Consider the following 13,956-nt stretch of genomic DNA (forward strand, 5'->3'; position numbering starts at 1 on the left):
TATAATATATATTATATATTATATGTATATATATATATATATATATATATATATATATATATATATATATATATATATATATATATATATATATATATATATATATATACTATATATATATATATATATATATATATATATGCACACATACATACGTACAAACATATTTTATAAAAAGCTCAACCAGGAAAACAGAGCAATGAATGTTGTTGTGAACGGTGATAGAATGGAAGCAGTAGGTTAATATAAGAATTTTGGGGTTAGTATTTCATATGAAGGTAGGATAAAAAAGAGGCAAGTCACAGAGTAGGCAGAGATTAGCAGGAAACTTGGAGTGTGTAAGGAAACCAAGGTTGGAATGTATGAAGGGATTGCTGAACCAAGTCACCTCTTTGGAAGTGAAGTGTGGATGTTGAATACGAATGAAAACAAGTAAAAAACGCGCCGAAGTTTCTTCAGCGCAGTCGAGTTTTCTGTATAGCGTATTGTCATGGCCCCCGAAGATAGATCTATCTTTCGGTGGTCTCGGTGTAATGCTGTGTGAGCCGCGGCCCATGAAACTTTAACCACTGCCCCAGTGTGGCCTATCCTATATCGTTGCCAGAAGCACGATTATGGCTAACTTTAATCTTAAATAAAAATAAAAACTACTGAGGCTAGAGGGCTGCAATTTGGTATGTTTGGTGATTGGAGGGTGGATGATCAACAAACCAATTTGCAGCCCTCTAGCCTCAGTGGCTTTTAAGATTTGAGGGAGGACAGAAAAAGTTCGGACAGAATAAAGTGCAGACGGACAGACAAAGCCAGCACAATAGTTTTCTTTTACAGAAAAATAAAAGGAGTAAGTTGTAGAAATGAATGAGTACATAGTATTTGTGGTGTAAGAAATGAAAGCAGAGAAATGTGGAAATATGAAAGGGTGCTGAAGGTGTTAGTGAAGGTGAAAGGATGGCTCAGTGTGCTTTGATATGGATTGGTCATATGGAAAGAAAGGATGGTGAAAGGTTGGTCTAAAGAGTACATGCAATGCCGAAGTGCTGGGAGGAAGAAGAGAAGCACTTAGAAAGGACTTGATAGGCCTGGTGGGAGAGGTATTGGAAAGGAGGGGCCTCAACATCTAGGGAGCAAGTGAGTGGCACAGGTCGTGTAGGGGGTTCAAAAGGGTATTGGTGAGTCTTCCGTACAGGTGTTTGAAGCGGCAAGTGATGTGGAAGTTTTATGTAGAGGTGTTCATCCACGATTCAGCAGTTCATGTGTAAATGTGGCAGCGACTATTGTTCCTTCTATTCCTTGAGCCATATATATATATATATATATATATATATATTTATATATATATATATATATATATATATATATACATATATATATTTATATATATACATACATACATACATACATACATACATACATACGTACAAACATATTTTTTAAAGGTCAGCCAGGTCACTGCGGTTGCCTTGCCATTTCGTATGGTCTATTAAAACCACGCGTGACTAATGTATTAACCTTGTCCATTTTTATATATTCCTTGTCGAAGGAATAGAACACATTTCTTGAAACCAGCCACTAAATATCGTGTCATTTTATAAGTGAGTGCTTGAAATTAAAGCTGGTAGATATACGAATGCATTATTTATTGTCATAAAACCGGATATATTTTATTGATGCTCGACTCTGCTTCAGATATCCCATTATTCATCGAGGCACATATTGGAATTGGTATTGATTATCTTGTGTTACGATCTGTTTGTTTTTTCTCTTTTGTCATTCCAAGGCATTAAGCTTCTTATTTGTTTCCCAAATCAGTGGCCTTATCATTTGTTTCTTAATGAATGGAAGTACTTCACAAATCAATAGCAAGAAATGAAAAACAGATTTGTAATGAACTGCACGTTCCTACAGTCGTACTCAGTGTGTAGCAACACCTATTGTTTACCTCACTGTGTAGAAAAGCACCAGCTTAATTTTGTTGGCTGTGTACGAAACACTTCCCAGAGATGGGATGAGATATTTTAGCGTTATTCCCACCGCCATAGCGGGGAGTGTGATCATTATTATGTTTCGACAGTTCCAGTGCTGATCGTTGCAATAATAATAATAATAATAATAATAATAATAATAATAATAATAATAATAATAATAATAATAATGTTGAATAGTATGGATTATGCGAATTGATTTTATACTGAGTTTTCTCAATTTTTCCTGCACATTAACATTGGTCAATTGTCGGCCAATGTTCATATCTTGGTGGATAAAAAACAGCGTATTTCTTACAGTAGAAATTCTTTATTCTTTATTACTGTAGGTTACAGAAACCTAGGGTTGTAAAATAATAATAATAATAATAATAATAATAATAATAATAATAATAATATCGGTAGAAGATCCTATTTTAAACAGGTAATGTCAGATGAAATTGCTGCATTTAGTTTGTACAGTCTTCTCTATTTTTCTAATTATTGATTTTTCTCTGCTACTGCATCAGGCAAGTAACGTTCCGATGTTCTTAATCTTCAGTAGGGAAATAGTCGAAATTCAGGGACTGCTTATATCCGTATATTTAAATATGGAGGACATGGTCCGTAGAGTTAAAAAAACAATATGTATTTGTCAAGTAGAGTATATAATTATTTCGCCAATGTTTCTGCCAGTTCTAACTGGATATGTTCACGGCTGAGGGTAGGAGTAGATTAATGTTGATAGTCGGGTCTGCTCAATATATAGTCGAGGGTCAGCAGTGGGTAGGCGTCTTGCTAAATTTTGATTGGCCGGGGCGGGATGCTGGTCGCCTATTGGCTGATGAAAGTTTTCTTCACTGTAGGCATTACGAAAGGTTCTTTGCAGCGTCCCTTCGGCCCCTAAACTGCAACCCCCTTTCATTCCTTTTACTGAACCTCCATTCATATTATTTCTCTTCCATCTTGCTATCCATCTTGCGAGGTTTCCTCCTATTTCACCTTTCAAACCTACCTACTCCCAATTTCCTTTCCAGCTCTGAATGGCCTCATAGGTCCCAGTGCTTGGCCTTTAGCCTAAACTCTTATATTCCACTTCCACTTCAAATAGTCACTGTTGGTTGATATGTCAGAACGTCCCGGCCAGCGCTCATGTGCTGTCTTTGTAGATATTTGTTGCATCTACTGAATTTCAAAGGGACTCGCTTGCCGCACAGTAAAGCAAGCAATTGAATGTATTGTGAAGTTATGTAAGTGGTTTTTATTACTATTCTTCTCCGTAGATGGAGAACTTTTTGAATGATTCTGGCTCGTATAAAGTTATGCTCCTGTCTCATTTCAAGCCTTTATTTCCTTTGCATCGTATGTGCATTTTATTCAGATAAAATTTGTTTAGCAAGTTTATATATGCATATACACATTAAATATATATATATATATATATATATATATATATATATGTATATATATATATATATATACATACATACACAGTATATATATATATATATATATATATATATATATATATATATATATATATATATAATGATATATATGTAGGTTCATGGTATTTTACTTTAAAACCGTTATTGCATTGTGGACTTGAAAATATGGTTTTCTTATGTTTTAATATGGGCTTTGGATGTTCTCGACATTCGTTTAAGTAGCAAATGAGTACTTTTAGAGGTAATGACCCCATCCATTATTTTAACAGTTTGGGGGACCACAGTGGGAAAGCGTGGTTTTGGTGAAGACAAAACGAGTGAAATCGAAGGACCTTAATCCTGTAGTTAGTTCTCATTTATATTAAGTTCATGGAAGAATTTAAAACAAACATCATGCACTAGAGTAAGGACATAGTTACTACCCCAGGTTTGGTTAGGTTAGGTAATTTCACTTTAAAGCATTATCGCATTTTGCACTTGAAAATATTTTCCTGTCTTAATGTGTTCTTTGAACGTTGCTGACGTTCGTTTCGCCTCCAAATGACCTAACCTAACCAAACCTGGGGTACTATGTCCTTACCGTAGTGCATGATATTAGTTTTAAAACCTTGCATGAAATTACCTTAATATAACTGAGAACTAACTCCAGGATTAAGGTCTTTAGATTTCACTCGTTTTTCGTCTTCCCCTGCTCAAAAACCACGCTTTCCACTGTGGTCCCCCAAATTGTTAAATAAATGGGTGGGGTCCATTATCTCTAAAAGTACTCAAATGTTAACGAAACGAATGTCAAAAACATCCAAAGCATACATTAAAGCATAAGAAAACCATATTTTCAAGTCCATAATGGAATAGTGGTTTAAAGTAAAATATTATATATACAGATATATATGTGTAATATATATATATATATATATATATATATATATATATATATATATATATATCGTATTCGTTTAAAAAGATAATAAATTTTATGTCATCCCTCCTGATTGTTTACTATAGTAACTCATACATGTAAAACTCGTTTTCTTTTAAGACTGGTAAGTCCATCTTCTGTTATATGTTATTTCATGATATACTGCGCTTTTCAATGAAATTTTATCTGTAATTTCTTTGAAAATGTTTCGGTATGTAATGGTATGAAATTGTCTAGTAATAATGATAATAAAATGAATTAGAGTAATAAGTTAATTCAGGTGCAGTAAGATAGCGTCCAGGTGCTGAACAAAAAAATTATTAGATACAAATAAATAGTCTCTCTCTCTCTCTCTCTCTCTCTCTCTCTCTCTCTCTCTCTCTCTCTCTCTCTCTCTCTTCAGAACTATCCTGAATGGCCAACGCGTTCCATGGCTTGGCCATTTGTCGAATGAAATAATGAAATCTGTATTGTGAAGGTTCATAGAGTTTGGTGACGTCCATTTCAGCTTATTTCTAGGAACGAAGGTTTCCATCGAACACTTGAACACTGAGGAGTTGGTGCATTATGTATTTGCTCACCGCTAGAATGGAATTCAGTAGATTAATACCGGCAAGGAACACTTCGTAATATTAAGAGATTGCTAGGGATAACTGTTGCATATTTATTGAAGGGTATTGAATTATCATTAACTGTTTTCAGTGGAACATTATCAGTATTAATGTTATTACGTTAAGATAAAACTAGTTCTTTCATATGGCCACGTAACTCCTCCAGGACCTCATTCCCACTTGTTTTGAGGTCAAATTTTTCACTATCACCATTCACAGAATTCTCCGCTATCCCGGAGTCATAAATTGTCTATTTTCAATAAAATTAGGAATATTATATATATGCATGTGATATATATATATATATATATATATATATATATATATATATATATGTATATGTATATATATACATATATGTATATATATATAATATATATATATATATATATATATATATATATATATATATATATATATATATATATATATATATATATACTGAAAGTGTAACAAGAGGAAAACCCCGCAGTTGCACTAAGAATCAGTTCTTAGGAGAGGGTGGAGAGTAAGATGGAAGAAAGAGAACATGAAAGGAGGTATAGTAATGCCTACAGTGCACCACATGAGGAGCACTGACAAATTACCCCCATTATATATATATATATATATATATATATATATATATATATATATATATATATATATATATATATATATATATATTTATAGACATCAAGGGCAAATAAGTGCACACGAACAGTTAACATCCTCTATTGTGGCTGACGGCGTTTCGCAATATTCCATTGCATTTTCAAGGCTGCAGTAAAACAATATATTTTAATTATAAAAACGAACGTAAAATCAAATTACAAAAATACATTTTCCCCCTTGAAACAAACCTACCCAACATGCGGCTGAAAAGCTGAAGTTTCTTTGAAAAAATTGAGTAATTGTTGTTATATATGATATTAATGACAAAGAATGTTTAGATTAATTTCCACTTGCTATGCGCCCAGTGCCTACGCATTAACTCTCTCTCTCTCTCTCTCTCTATATAGAGTATATATATATATATATTTATATTTATATATATATATATATATATATATATATATGTTATATATATATATATATATATATATATGACAGTCTGTCCTTACCTTGATTATATCTCTATAAATATATATATATATATATTTTGAGTTGCTTGATTAAATTTATATGATCATGTTTGTGTTTTCCTTATTTTAAAAATTTGTTTTATGAAGTTTATTGTAATACATATGAAATATAATTGAGGTTATGTTACAATATATTTATGTTCCATAAATTACGAAATCTGGACATTTGGATAACACCCCAAGGGGTATGGAAGAGGTAGCCGTTAGCTAGTAATGCCATGCTTGCTCTTTACACTCCATGCTTGTGAAGGTACGAGGTTACTTCGAAGGAAGCACGTATTGTAGAGACCAAGGCCAAGAGAGACAAGGTCTACCCCATTGGGTGGGGTAGCCACCCACCTGGGGTAACTGCGTAGGCGATGACGTATCTTAGAGGTACCTGCTCATTGCGGCACCACTGCAAGGACGGCAAGGGGGTAGACAAAGCTCCGCCTACATGGGGGATATAGGGGAAGTGAGCAGACCTTCTCTTTCTCTTGGCCTTGGTAGAGACGGTTTGGTTGATCAGGTGCTGACGTACTCTCGTTGGTGTATGTTGTAACTGGTTCGTTTGTTGGTTTTGTCTTACCTTCTTTCCATCGACATCGCTTTGATATGGGGGTTTAAAATCACGCTAAATTATTCCAAGTTATATTTAGGATTGAGGCCTGTTAGGATGTATACAGTTCTTTGTTGGCACTGTATTTTCGAAATTCGGTTCCATGTATGTCACTGTGCTACCTAAAATGTTTTAAACGTTAATGTTGGCTTTTTAATTATATTTACTTAATCCCAGTGGTGTATTTGTGCCTTCCTATGTGGAAAAAATGTAATTTAGGTAATATTAACAATGGTAGATTGTTGACTGCGTCTTTTTACGAGGGCGACTGTTAACTGGACCTTAAGAGGGTAGCAAAGTCTTAGTTTGAGCCTGTGACTGCAGTAATATTCCCAGACAACATTTATTGGCAAGAGAAGTGCTGTAAGTGGTAGTTTCATTTATTTACCATTAGTTTCGTGCGGTGGCGAATTGATGTTCGTGCATCAGTGCGTTGTCTAGTTTCATATTTTGGAATCGTAAGTTTATTGCCAAATTCGTTGAATCACCGGTCGAGTTAAGGGGTACTTGAACGAAAGAACGCTGGGTTTCTGTTGAGAAATCAGGCGGTACTGGATGAAGGATAAAATAAATGGGATATTGGATAAAGATGTACGAGTGTGAACTGGATAAGGAAGATAGGGAACTAGAACTGAAAAGGCTAGAACACTCAGACTGATAGAACTTAAAAGGTTAGAAAGACCGTGTATTTGCAATGGCGGAGAGAGATAGGCTGCAGCTGGTTTGATCTCTAAAAAATTAGGCTAGTACCAGAATTTGGTGAAATTTACCCTTATGAGATTTTCATTCATCTTAAAGTTAAAGGTAATTCCACATGTTTGTCTTTAACTACAGCAGCGTCAATATTATGGAAGAAGTTTTAAAGTGTAATGAACCTATTCCCTTGTATTATAAAACTTGTTCAGGAGTTTCAAGACGAAAGCAGGCAAGATTTCTTTTAATATGCTCACAAATTGCGGAAGTTATTTCAAAAGTGATTTTGGAACGGTTCTTACGTGGTTTTTCATTTGAAGTTGAGATTTACCTTTGTGAAGAAGTATCGTTATAGAAAGCCATATCTTTGGTTGAGAATTAATCTCTTTTTTTTTTTTTTTCAATAAGCCTGGTCATGTGGTCTCTCACTGTCCACGCAGAAAGTCTGGGGAAAGACTCTCCAACAGGAAAAATGTATTTCCACTAGTTTCAGAAGGAAAGGATGTTACACCTAATTCCTGAGAAAAGAGAAAAAAATGAAGTGTGGATGTTATACAGAGAGGTTCAGGATACTAATGACATACTTCAGTACATTCAAGTTCAAAGGATATGTTTCTGTAACAGGAGGGTGCAGCCATTTCATAGCAGGTATTGAGGGATGCCGGGTAGCTCAGTTTTGATTTTTAAGGTCTTAAGTGAGGAGGAGCATATTTGACTGGTGAGTGCTTTCAGGTGTAGGAGGGAGGAAGGATGGTGAGGGTGGTATGCATGAAACACTTCCTGAAAGATCCTCACTAGACTTTTAGAAAAACAGCTTCCCTCTTGTGCCATTACTTGGTAGCAGAAATCTCCAGTAAGTAGTGGTTGGTTCTCATCCCATGCTGGATATGGAAGATTTATTTCATGAAAGTTGTACCCAAGGAAAAATATTAAATATAAGTCTGATAATGGATTAAAACTTGTGTATTATTGGGTTGTGGATAACTTGGTTAACAACATGTATGCTGCCATCTTCATCATGGGATGCGGATATGGAAGTATTGTGACCGGTTAGTCACCGTTTTCCAATAGAACAAAGATGGTTTGAATTCAAACGACATCTCCTATTTTTAGTTTTCTGGAAAAGAAAACTATTGTGACAGCTTTGTCTGTCCGTCCGCACTTTTTCTGTCCGCACTTTCTGTCCGCCCTCAGTTCTGAAAAACCACTAAGGCTAGAGGGCTGCAAATTGGTATGTTGATCATCCACCCTCCAATCATCAAACGTACTAAATTGCAGCCCTCTAGCCTCAGTAGTTTTTATTCTATTTAAGGTAAAAGTTAGCCATACTCGTACTTCCGGCACCAACAACGCAAGCCACCACCGGACTGACTGTGGCTGAGGCCACCATCGGACCGTGGCTGAGCTTCCTGGGCCGCGGCTAAGAGTCTCATGGGCCGTGGCTGAAAGGATCATACAACATTCTACGCTGTACAGGAAACTCGATTGCGCCGAAGAAACTTCGGCGCATTTTTTACTTGTTTTCTTTTTATTTTTCCTCCTTATTTTCGTATACAAATATCACAAGTTTTCACTCTGAGATCCTGTGCTAATCTGACTAGCCGGCAGAAGCCGTTCCCTTATTTTCGCGTGATAAGACACACGTAACGCACAAGATAAAAAGCACGAAATAGAACTCTCATTCAAAACATGAATTTTATATCAAAATAAATGATTGAAAATAACAAATGTTCTTTATCCAATATTCACCTATTAGACAGCTGAGTAGCAAGGTGACCCCGAAGCACCCTAAGGTACTGCTGAGGTTTTACTTAGTCAGCATTTAATGCAGTGACAACCCGCCCGAGTTCACTCTCACTCCAATTTCTACGATTCCTTCATCGCATCTTCTATAATGTAAAGAACAATATATTTATTAATATTTAATGCTTACATAAGCATACACCACCCAGTGTTCCAGGTGTGCTGGCTGGAAGCGGGTGCACAAAGCTGAAGTTTGAAAGCTTAGGAGAAAACATTGTACTTACTGATAACAATGGTCTCTTGGGAAATCAGAAGACAGTTCATAGTCCAGGAATACATAAAGATGTAAATTAGGTAGAGTTGCCATCAGTACCAGTGATAGTTGGATTATTTGGAAAGGTTGGTCCCTTACCAAATACTAAATTGAATGCAGTATATCCTTACTTGAGAAACCCAGTTGACAGTCGAAAAGGCTCATCTGACATACCCAGGCCATGAAATTAGAAGTGGAGGGTTTTTTTTCCTGTAGATGCAAATAATTCTTTGATACAGTTTCCTCTGCTACCTGTAAGAAGCTGCGGAGACTCTCGGCATGAGAGGTTTTTATAGCAGATTTTGCCCAGATGTGTGATTGCTCCTCTAATAGACCTGACTGTTTCGAGAGGAAGTTTATGTAGTAGGAGGAAGTTTGCCAGCAGTTCTTTAAAGTGTAAAAGAGGCCTTTCTCCATACAGGTAGATGCCAGTAATGTAAGAGTTTGGAGCTGTGCTGCTCCCGACTGTTAAAAGCAGAGCACATAATTTTCTTCAGAAGTGAAACTGTACTAAAGGGCCTACTGTACAATAGAGGAGGTACGTCGACTATTAAAGTCAATTGAGAGAAATTGGGAGTCTGTGGTTAACTGTGATCAGTCCATTAACACAACTCTTAAGAAAAATAAGAACCATAGGTTGACCACATGATGTTTGGCCATTTAAGCCTACAACCTCGTTGTAAAGTACATAGAGAAAGGCGAAATGTCAACTTTTATCTGACAGGTGAAGAATTCTGTAAGGCGGGAGAGTTGTGACAGCTAGTCCTCCCTTCATTGTATAATATTGGAATTGATGCACATGTCTGTGTTCCTTATTTGTATATTGTTCTGCAATGTATTGTAAAAGACAGTGACATTTTCATAAAATCTGAAATTTCCAAGGAGCATGGAAGCACAGAAGGTACAATAGACCGATTGGTTGGGCGCTGCGCTTCCTTCCTTGTGCTGAAGTGGTAGATAACATTCATTTTTGTCCTGCCTTTGTTCCATTAAGGTAACGTTGGTGTTGAGGTGTCTAAAACCTCACTGTAAATATTTACTCTGGGTTATGTTTAGGATTAAGTGATATGCAAAATTATGTAAATTATTTAGCAATGTATTTTTGAAATACGTTGTATTGTCGTTGTAATACCTTTAAACCTTGGCACACGTTGGTCCATTTGTAATATGGTATATTTGCATAATTCTAATGGTGTTTTAATTTGCCTCCAACTGGACAAAAAGGAAATTGGAGAGAAATTCGAGGAGTAATACTGAGAAAATTAACACTTGCCATATTTACTGCTTCTTTGCTGTTGCTTATTATGAGGGTGACTGTCGTTACTTGTATTCGTATAAACTGGCTGCAAGTTTAAGATATTTTATTCAGAAGATAACTTTTAAGTAAAAGTTACTGTGTTTTTCCTATTCACGTAATTATACGGAATAAATAAGCTTAAGCCTTTATGCAACATCATCGGAGGAAATGGAAATGTTTGAGAGGGAGAGAGCTATTTAGCCCAATGAAGATGAGTGGTTTTTACTTTGTAAATATCGACAGAGTTTAACTAATTTCATTATACGTAACGTCCACGTTCGTGAGAAGGTACTGCAACCTTAAGATTCGGGTTTAATAACGTCTCCGTAGGGGCGGGTTAGTGCCGTCAGTGCACCTCATGTGGTGCACTGTAGGCATTGCTTAAGGTTCTTTGGAGCGTCCCTTCGGCCCCTAACTGCAACCCTTTATTCCTTTTACTGTACCTCCGTTCATAATCTCTTCCATCTTACTTTCCGCCCCCTGCTAACAATTGATTCATAGTGCAACTGCGAGGTTTTCCTCCTGTTACACCTTTCAGACCTTTTACTGTCAATTTCCGTTTCAGCGCTGAATGACCTTATAGGTCCCAGCGCGTGGCCTTTGGCCTAAATTCTATATTCTTTAATGTGTTGCGTCACACAACTTCTCATTTCATGTGCTGCTCTCATAATGGTTTTCGTTATTTTGACCTTTATTTTTTTAATGTTTTACATAGCCTTTTTTTTCCTGCGGTATGTGGAGTTTTGCATATTGCCATCGTTTCTGTAGAACCTCTTAAAAATTGATCATTTTGGCTCATTGGTCATTGTGGCTCTTTAACGCTGCTATACTCATTGATATTTTTAATATAGCTATAGTTACGTTTTTAACTGTACCTTCGTATTAATGTTCTTATCGCCTTAAGAGCCAGGAAAAATGAGAACTGGTAACTCCATCCACGTTTCAGCTGACTTAATTGCAAGACCAGACTGTAAGTTTTTTTGAAGTAGGCTACTTGGAAACTGAGTGCTCCATCTTGATTCTGTTTCAAAATTAGGTTTTCTCTATGGAAATTTTCGAAATAATTTTGGGCCAGTTTAAGGTTTTTAAAGATAAAAGAACGAATGACATAAGAAACCATAGTAGTACTAACTGTGATGCCTTTTAGTTTTCTGTAAAATAAAACTATAGAGATGGGTTTGTCTGTTCGTCCGCACTTTTTCTGTCCGCCCTCAGATCTTAAAAACTACTGAGGCTAGAGGGCTGCAGTTGATATGTTGATCGTCCACCCTCCAATGATCAAACATACTAAATTGCAGCCCTCTAGCCTCAGTAGTCTTTATTTTATTTAAGGTTAAAGTTTGCCATAGTCGTGTGTCTGACAACGCCTGAAGGATTAGATTTATTTTTACGTGGCTAAGAACCAATTGGCTCAGCAACGGGACCACCTGGCAGAAATGAATTTCTGGCTCAGAAACAAAATCGGTCGGAGATTAATCGGGCCGCTGCTCACCAGCGAGGAACTTGCAACGCTTTAAGACAAACCTGGCCGTGGCTTGCTGCTCATACAGAAAACTCGGTTGTGCCGAAGAAACTGAGGCGCATTTTTTGTTTTTGTTTATTATTAAAGTTGTTCGTCCTTTACAAGGACAACTTGTCATTTAAGATTCCTTCCTGTTGCACTCACTCTGGACAAGTCCTCGACCATTCACCACTCCAAGTATTGATCAGTGGCGAAGGTTTTGTCTTGTGGCCTAGATTAATGACCTGGCGGTATGTCTTCCCAGGGGTGACAGTAATGGCATCTACAAAAAAAAGGCTCACTGTAATGGATTATGGCTGATTGGTGGTTCATATTTCCGTAAGGGGGGAAAGTGAAAGTAATATTTTGCTCTTAGGTAACATATATCATCATGATCTTCGCCTCGTGTCGATTCCAAGTGTCTTATTTTATCTTATACTTGTGGAGGAGTTTCAACGAACTTAGGTACTGCCTTGGAATCATCACCCTAAATTATGATAGGACGAGGTAGAGGAGGACTGAGGAAAGAAAACGCGACGTAAAAAATGCGTCAAGATACTCATCCTCTATCGAGGCAGTAGGTCAACAAACCTCTTGCATAAAGGACTGTATTATTAAGGGAATGTTATTATATTACTAAGGGAATAATATTATTATTTATTTATTTTATTCGTGTATTTATTTATTTATTATTATTTTAGTTATTATTATTATTATTATTATTATTATTATTATTATTATTATTATTATTATTATTATTATTATTATTATTATTATTACGACCCCACAAGATTCAGAAATAAGAACCAGAACACACCAAATTTAGATTCTTGGTCGACATCGTACTCGGCTAGCACTCTCCTAGGCCCGCGTTCGATTCTTCGTCCGGCCAATGAAGTATTAGAGGAATTTATTTCTGGTGATAGAAATTCAGTTCTCGGTATAATGTGATTCGGATTCCACAATAAGCTGTAGGCCCCGTTGCTAGGTAACCAATTGGTTCTTAGCCACGTAAAATAAGTCTAATCCTTCGGGCTAGCCCTAGGAGAGCTGTTAATCAGCTCAGTGGTTTGGTTAAACTAAGGCACACTTAACTTAGATTCTTGGTGCTGGAGATAAATACTGGAAAAATATAAAATTTTACTCGAAAAACGTGAGAGAGAGAGAGAGAGAGAGAGAGAGAGAGAGAGAGAGAGAGAGACTAATGTAAGAAACTGTCTAGTAGAAAATTTCAGGGTCTGTGCCCATGCCCGGGTAGGTTCTTCGTCAGTTGTCCAAGGAACATCGAAAGTTTACAAAGCACACCCTATTGTGGAGGCATCTTAAATATACTGATAGGGCATATATTGCTCAAAAATAGATTAATTATCAGGAAACAGCTTGTGTTTCGGAGTATTGTTTTTTAGGATTAATATTATAAGCTACAGACGTATAGTGATTGGGAAAAAACCATTGCTGTAGTAATTGGAAAGAGTTCATAGGATGAGCATTTTCAAAATTCGTTTTGAAATATTTTTGCTTTACTCTTCATGTACTGTAAAAGAACAACCGTGATGTTGCCATTAAAAATGCGAGAGGTGAAAGATGAGTTTTAAAAGCAGGGACATTTAAATAATATTTTTGGCGAGATAAAGTGCATTATTATCCTTACTAGTTTTGTAGCAAGAATAGCAGTACCGGGAGATTTTATGACAAAATTAAGGTAAAGTGTAAGTGAAAGCAATTATTGAAGCACGAACTATGCAAGT

At 36.2% G+C, this 13,956-nt stretch overlaps 1 protein-coding gene across 1 annotated transcript in view; it reads left to right on the top strand.

Annotated features, from left to right (window-relative positions):
• Nucleotides 1–13,956, top strand: part of LOC136847775 (putative carbonic anhydrase-like protein 2) — a 482,132-nt gene that overhangs the window by 76,709 nt on the left and 391,467 nt on the right. The window lies entirely within an intron of this gene.

The sequence above is a fragment of the Macrobrachium rosenbergii genome, chromosome 17, assembly GCF_040412425.1.
Source record: "Macrobrachium rosenbergii isolate ZJJX-2024 chromosome 17, ASM4041242v1, whole genome shotgun sequence".
Classification (NCBI taxonomy): Eukaryota; Metazoa; Arthropoda; class Malacostraca; order Decapoda; family Palaemonidae; genus Macrobrachium; species Macrobrachium rosenbergii.